We start from the raw sequence: 7500 nt of genomic DNA on the forward strand, positions 1-7500 counted from the left end.
GTCAACAAACCTAAAAAGCAAATATATAATAGAGAGAAAACAAACAAACTCCGCTGATGACACCTGTTTATATCTCTCTTTAGATTATCAACCTCCTACATTAACCTGCCCCGACGATACTACTGTAGGCAACGATGCAGGGAAAAATACATCGTCTGTTAGTTGGAATTTTTCATTCACTGACAACTCTCTGACGGTGAATGAGCCTGGAATAACGGAGGATCTCTTCGACGTCGTACTGACGATAAAGGAAGTCAATGTGGATGCAACTCTTCCCAAGCTGTTAGGGATCGGCGAAAACAAAGTGAAATACGTCGTGACAGACGCCGCTGGAAACTCAGATTCCTGTACTTTTACTTATTTTGTAAATGGTAAGTAGAGACGTTTCAACATTTTCTCGATTCAGTTTCTTGTGTTTACACATGTTGTGATTTTAGTCACACTGCCTCGGGGGAATAGTACAGGATTTTCTCTCTACAACGTAACCTCTTGTGTGCGCCTGGTTGAATGGAAAGCTGAAGAGATTTATGATCCTACTACTTTGATTTCTGTAGATACTGAGGCTCCAGTCTGTGGTTTCTGTCCACCGGACCAAACCATTGTCAACGCCACTGGTGCTGCAATGGAGGTGAACTGGAAACACCCCGAATGTACCGACAACTCCGGAAAACTGCCCTTCATCTTCTCAGAGAGACAACCTGGTTCAGATTTCTCGATTCCCAGTTCCACTGAAGTGTTGTACATCGTCCGTGATGACAACTTCAATGAAAACTTAGACTGCTCATTTAGAATTACAATCGAGAGTGAGTACTTGGCTCGTCGCGTGAAAAATTGAATTGTAATAGCAGGAAATTTCCACAAAATATTTACCTCTAAATCAGTGATGACTAGATCTTTTAGTCACTCTATACCCAACAGCACTTTTCAGTTGTTCCTCATGTTCTCCGCGAGTATTCCATGATTTCCATGGCATGTATCTCTTTGCAAGATGAAGTCCTTTCGACGGATTTTCCTATGCCGGAGAAGGAGTTTTCATGAGTTTAATATGGGCCCTCTTTAGCCTTCTTTGGTTTAACAGTTTCAGTGATATTTTACCTGTTCCCTGTTAGTTCACCATGAGTTCTCCTTTTCTAATAATAATAATAACAACAACAACATCACAGAGTTTTATTAAATTTCTCCATGAGTTTGTTGCATTGTCCAAGATAAGATAAACTTATGCATTTCAATGGCCTCTCCATCGCAAGAATGCAAGCTTTAGGTTTCAAGTTCATTTCTTTTAAATCATTACCTATATTACCCAACTTTATTTTGAAGAATTGACCTGTCCACTATATGAACCTCCGGAGAATGGTGCCTTGGCTTGCAACACGATTGTAGAAGACAAATTTTGTCAGGTGCAGTGTCAAAGTGGCAACGACTTTGTGTTCAACCCTCCTTTGTACTACTTCTGCCAAGAAGGAGTATGGCAATTTTACGCCATACCAGGCCAAGAGTACAGCACTGATTTACCGTGGCCAGATTGTGCAGGTACGTTAGGTGTATGGTCCCGTAATAGCACACTTGCACGAGAATGTCGTCCTGTTTTGACGTTAACCACCAAAAGTAATTCATTTTATTATATAGACATGTATGTTTTACTTAACAAATAAAGAAGCCTATGCCGTGTATTAAACTGTGATAAAACACGACGGTATTTGAGAACACGAGGGAAACTGTAAAAAATACGAGCCGCAGGCGAGTGTTTTCTACATTTCTCGAGTGTTCTCAAATGTCCGTGTAATACACGGTTTAGGCTTCTTCATTTGCTTTATGATATAGATCTTACACGCGCAAAACAATAAAACACGCTTTTTCTATGTTTTATTATATCTCTCAGTTAGTGCGCGCGCTGTGATTGGTCAATTTAGCGGACCGTATTCTCCTGCACGGCCCGCTAAAATTTCAAGTTTGGCTTTTTTTTGTTTTGCGTGCTAACGACTTAAAAACAATTTCAAACTGACTCGTTTTACTTTCGAGCTGCGTCAGAAATTTGAAACCTTTCCGAGTCCGCACGAATAGAAATCGTTTCTGAACCCGTCAGGCACACAGCACTGACATCATAAATATCTCACTAACCTCGTCTTCTCGGTCTGTACTGTAAGTTACGGATCCTCGTTTTTTCCCCTTCGATTTATAACCCGCGCGCTTAGCGCTTGGGCCATAAATCGAAGGAGAAAAAACTCGGTCCGTAACTTACTGGTGACCTCGAACTCGGTTAGTAATAGGTATTTATACTCTGATAAAACATAGGTTTTTGACCAATCAGAGCGTTTTTCATATCAAATCTGTCTCTTAAATTGTTCTTAAATTCGTTGGTGTATGATCGAAACATCTTTCGGTCTTCCTCGAAAGTCTTCGGCAATCTTTTTGAAAAACGTTCGGCAACGTTCGTGTGATCTTCGGACAAGTTTTTGAGAATTTTCGGAAACCTTCGGAAAATCGTCAAAAACGCCGTCATTTAGAATAAAAAGAGCATTACACGTCTATACAATAATAAAAAAAAAACATTACACGTTAGCTCGAAGATATAAATTTTATGTTCTCATGGCAAGAACAATATCTCACGAGTCAGCGCAGCGAACGAGTGAGATATTGTTCTTGTAACTCGAACATAAAATTCATATTCTCTGCCACCGTGTAATATCCTTTATTTGTGGGAGGCACGGTGGCCTCGTGCCCTAGTCTCCAGATCGAGCGGTCTGGGTTCGAACTCGGCCCGTGGACATTGTGTTGTGTTCTTGGGCAACACAGTTTACTCTCACAGTGCCTCTCTCCATCTAGGTGTATAAATGGGTACCGGCGAACCTTATGGTTGGGGTAACCATGCGATGGACTAGCATCCCATCCATAAGGGAGTAGAAATATCCCAGTCGCTTCATGCTACAGGCTCCGGCCTGATGGGCCACTTGGCTTGTATGTAGACTTTACCTACATTTACCTTAATGCGTCTCTCCTTTATTGTTTTTAATTTTCAAACCGCAGCAGGATTTAGATAACAATTACTGATCCTGATTAACATTATAAAAAGAAAAGAAAGAATTCTAGTAGATGTGGTCTTAAAATTGTTCATTTAGCCTTACTCTGACATGAACACTTGAAGTTTATCAGAGTAGGAACACATCTGAATCGTAGCTAGCCATATATCGGATGATAGTGAGCTCAATCGATTGCATGCACTGTTGTTGAGAAGTGAGCTGGACTGAGTTCACCGCCACAAGCCAATGTGGACAGACAACGTTTTTTTGTTTTGTTTTTCTTGTTCCAGTCGATCAGCTATTTCCTTACTTGCCTTTTTTTCTACAACAACAGTAACTGAGAATCCCAGTTGGATCATGATTAACATGAGTCCAAATTTCTACTACGATGGAGATTGCAATGACCCAAACGTGCAAGCCAACATAACATCGGATTTCATTGGCCTTCTAACTGGTCCTTACGTCCCTCCATTTTTCTGCACGTTGCAAGGCGAAAATTGCACCGAGGAAACGGTGGAAGTATACTGTGGAGAGCTTTCAGCCGCAGAAAGGCGACGAAAAAGACGTTCTGTAAGAGAGGTATGAGACTTTTCTACGTGCGTGTAGTTACTAAAATCCTGATGGGATTTGATATCTTAGGCTTGAACTAAAACTAAGGCCAATACCTTAACTGGAGTACTTCATTATTAATATTTCCCATGCCTGCATACTGCATCTCATAATTTTAATGCACAGCTCACTATGCATGGCCAAAGGCAACGGGCCATTACTAGTAGTTTACGTTAACATACCGTTGGTTCTGTTCACTTTAACATGAAGTAATTCAGTGGCGGGTCTAGAGGAGGGGCCCCGGTCCCCCGGGCCCCCTTTATTTTTGGTGAAAAAAGAAGAAATCATGGAAGGAAGAAAAGCCAGCAGGGCAAGAAAAAGAACACCCCCACCCCCCTCTTAGCTCAAGGTCTGGATCCGTCACTGAGTTCAGTGAAACAAACCCATTTGATTTCTAGTTATTTATATGCATTTCTTCATGCATTTCTTCACATTTTATTCATTCAATCAAGGGATGTTCTGTTGTGTAGCTGCACAACTGCACGTAGGTTTAATCTTGGTTGTGATTATTGACCAAACTTTCGATTCACGTCTGATTTCAAGGTGACTTTCAATTATAATTACGTCAAGAGAGATACCGGCCTCGCGCAAGGCACCAATGACCAAGCAGGACAAGACGCCTTCAATCAAGAGAAGGCAAATAACGAACAGTCCAGAACAGAAGTCTATGAAGGCTTCGAAACAGTTAACTGGTCAGAATATCAGGCATCATCAGGACTCGAATTAAAAGATTACAACGTTGAAAACATAAACCTCGGACCGGTGGAAGCTTATTGTTCAGAAGACGGTGCCGTGGTGAGGAAATGTGAATCGAGTGACACCAGTTGCAACAAAGACACGGGATCAATAACAAAATGCAGTAAGTACACAATTGTATTTGCGTTTGTTATATGGAGAGATGAATTGTTACTTACATAGACTGCCATAGCTATCGTCGTGGCCTCTTACATAAACGATTAGCTGACTTGAATGGTATCGACAGCTAGACACAAAGTAACACAAATGACATTTAAGAGTCCCTGTCCATAAAAATGGAAAATAACTCGGCAAGCGTCGAAAATCCGATTTCGCTCATATTTTCATCGCAGATAGGCTGGGGCATGACAAAAACTACTGGATAGTTTTTTTTGACAAAAGATCCTTTTATTTCAAAGAAATATGCAAATTACCAAATTCCGTTAACATCGTCATTTGACGCACCATTTTATTAAACAAGTTTGAGAACCTCGCATGCAAAACCACATTCTTCTTCCGTCTTTAAAACACTCAAATATTTCTGTGCAATGTTTAAATGTGTACTGGGTTGATTTTAGGAAATGTTGCGCTGTCTCTTTGGGTGCAAAATAATTAAATTTCGAAGACATGTATTTTATTCACGTAAAAGTACTTCGTGAATATAATTAATTTTCACCATGTGCGAAACCTTCAAATGGATTAAGCTTCTGGTGGTTGAATCGCAGAAGGATGGTCTACAGATTCCTGGAAAAATTTCTTTGGGCAAATGATTGTGAGCGACGCGAGAGCTTTTCAAAGTACGTTAAAAATGCAAATATTTGACCATCGTCGTCAAATGTCAATTTACGGGTTGGACGTACATTTTAGCATGCGCCGCATGACTTGACCTATGTTAAGTTGAAATAGACACAGAGCTGATAATTTCGAAATGTTCTAACCTCATTTGCTGTAAAAGGCAGGTCCAAGGCCGATTTGACGTGTTTCTGTCACCATTCGTCGCACATAAAGCAGAAGTTTGCTTTTGTTTACATAACGTCCGATGTACATCGCCAACTGTCAACTTATTTAATGGTCGAATACCATGAATCTGTGACCCTCTTTCGACACATATGATCACCACTGCATCTAAGTCAAAAACGGCTGAGTCATTTGTAGATAGTTGCTTGCTTTGCACCACACCAAAATATTACGTTTGATCATCATGGTTTGATGGCTTGAATCCTTGTTTGCAGCGTTTCTTTGTTCGTCACGCAATCTGTCATCCCATTTTAGGGGGTAGGGGTTGGACAATTTCTATCCTAATACGTAAGGCTCGGTAAGGCTTGGAACCACTGGGAGCATACAATCGCGTTGAGTAGGAAGAGATTAAATTAAGAAATGAAAAGAATGAATAGTTTACCATCACCCCTGTTGTTATCTTTTACTCGACCACTGCTACCTACATGCCCTGCGTAATACTGTAACGCTAAACTCATACCTAGGTCTTTTCGCGCTGTGCAATTATTTTTGGTTTACATGTAATACAGTGGGCTACCCTCGGGGAAATGGGTGGTGACCGCTTAATGGGGCTAGCCGCTTAAATAGAGGTTGGTGTACCTTGAATATTTAATTTTTCACTATCGGGTTATAATTATAACTCGTCATGCCCCTTCAATTTCAGACTCTTTTCTGCCATCGCCCTTTCCAAAACAAAGTTTTTAAATTTTGGGTGGCCGCTTAATAGGGGTGATGCAATAATGAAACCCTTATCGGAACGACCAAATGGTGGCCGCGGAGGTAGCCGGTCAATAGGTGTTTTATTTACAATATTTTACTAACAATAATTTTGGACTGTATTGACAACAGTCCTCTATTTTCTGTTACAAACATACCAATGCCTCGCCACTAAGCAAACAAAATACGTCAAAATGGTATGGCCAGGGCAATTTACTCACGTAATTACTGATGAAATTTAGTCCTTTTTTCTCACGAACTAGACACGTTGTAATTTCCTATTTTTACTTCAGCTAGTTCCTGCTTCATTGATCTATAATCTGTTTATGGTGATTTTTTTTAAAAAATTCTAGTGAGTACAGGCACTAGCTTTATCAGCTGTTGTCTGAAACAAACGTGATTTGGACCGAGGTCACGTACACTATAGAATACGATTATATAAATATGCACATATTATTATATATATGAACAAACAGATGAGCTATGATTAAATTGTTTCACTTACCCTGAGAGTGCTCTATACAAAATAGATCCAAATGTGCAGCATATGCCGTGACAGCATTGCGTGACGAACAAATAACGGCTGTAAGCCGAGATTGTGCTGCGCCGACACGCTTATCAGCAATGGTCAGCAATCGATCAAACGTAATATTTTGGCGCACTGCAAAGCAAGCAACTATCTACAAATGACTTAGCCGTTTTTGACTTAGATGCAGTGATGTTCATATGCGCAGAAAGACGGTCACAGATTCATGGTATTCGACCATTAAATAAGTGGACAGTTGGCGATGTACATCGGACGTTATGTAAACAAAAGCAAACTTCTGTTTTATGTGCGACGAATGGTGACAGAAACACGTCAAATCGGCCTTGGACCTGCCTTTTACAGCAAATGAGGTTAGAACATTTCGAAATTATAAGCTCCGTGTCTATTTCAACTTAACATAGGTCAAGTCATGCGGCGCATGCTAAAATGTACGTCCAACCCGTAAATTGACATTTGACGACGATGGTCAAATATTTGCATTTTTAACGTACTTTGAAAAGCTCTCGCGTCGCTCACAATCATTTGCCCAAAGAAATTTTTCCAGGAATCTGTAGACCATCCTTCTGCGATTCAACCACCAGAAGCTTAATCCATTTGAAGGTTTCGCACATGGTGAAAATTAATTATATTCACGAAGTACTTTTACGTGAATAAAATACATGTCTTCGAAATTTAATTATTTTGCACCCAAAGAGACAACGTAACATTCCCTAAAATAAACCCAGTACACAGTTAGACATTGCACAAAAATATTTGAGTGTTTTAAAGACGGAAGAAGAATGTGGTTTTGCATGCGAGGCTCTCAAACTTGCTTAATAAAATGGTGCGTCAAATGACGATGTTAACGGAATTTGGTAATTTGCATATTTCTTTGAAATA

General features: G+C 40.2%; 1 pseudogene across 1 annotated transcript in view; it reads left to right on the forward strand.

The window, feature by feature from the left end:
* Positions 1-7500, forward strand: part of LOC110065308 (sushi, von Willebrand factor type A, EGF and pentraxin domain-containing protein 1-like) — a 50781-nt pseudogene that overhangs the window by 18741 nt on the left and 24540 nt on the right. Inside the window, exons 7-11 of the transcript XR_016202074.1 lie at positions 84-371; positions 555-803; positions 1318-1530; positions 3352-3596; positions 4170-4485. The product of XR_016202074.1 is annotated as a sushi, von Willebrand factor type A, EGF and pentraxin domain-containing protein 1-like (transcript). The remainder of the gene's footprint in view (positions 1-83; positions 372-554; positions 804-1317; positions 1531-3351; positions 3597-4169; positions 4486-7500) is intronic.

Source organism: Orbicella faveolata, unplaced genomic scaffold (genome assembly GCF_042242905.1).
Source record: "Orbicella faveolata isolate gen_17 unplaced genomic scaffold, um_ofav_v1 contig_35, whole genome shotgun sequence".
In the NCBI taxonomy this organism is placed as follows: domain Eukaryota; kingdom Metazoa; phylum Cnidaria; class Anthozoa; order Scleractinia; family Merulinidae; genus Orbicella; species Orbicella faveolata.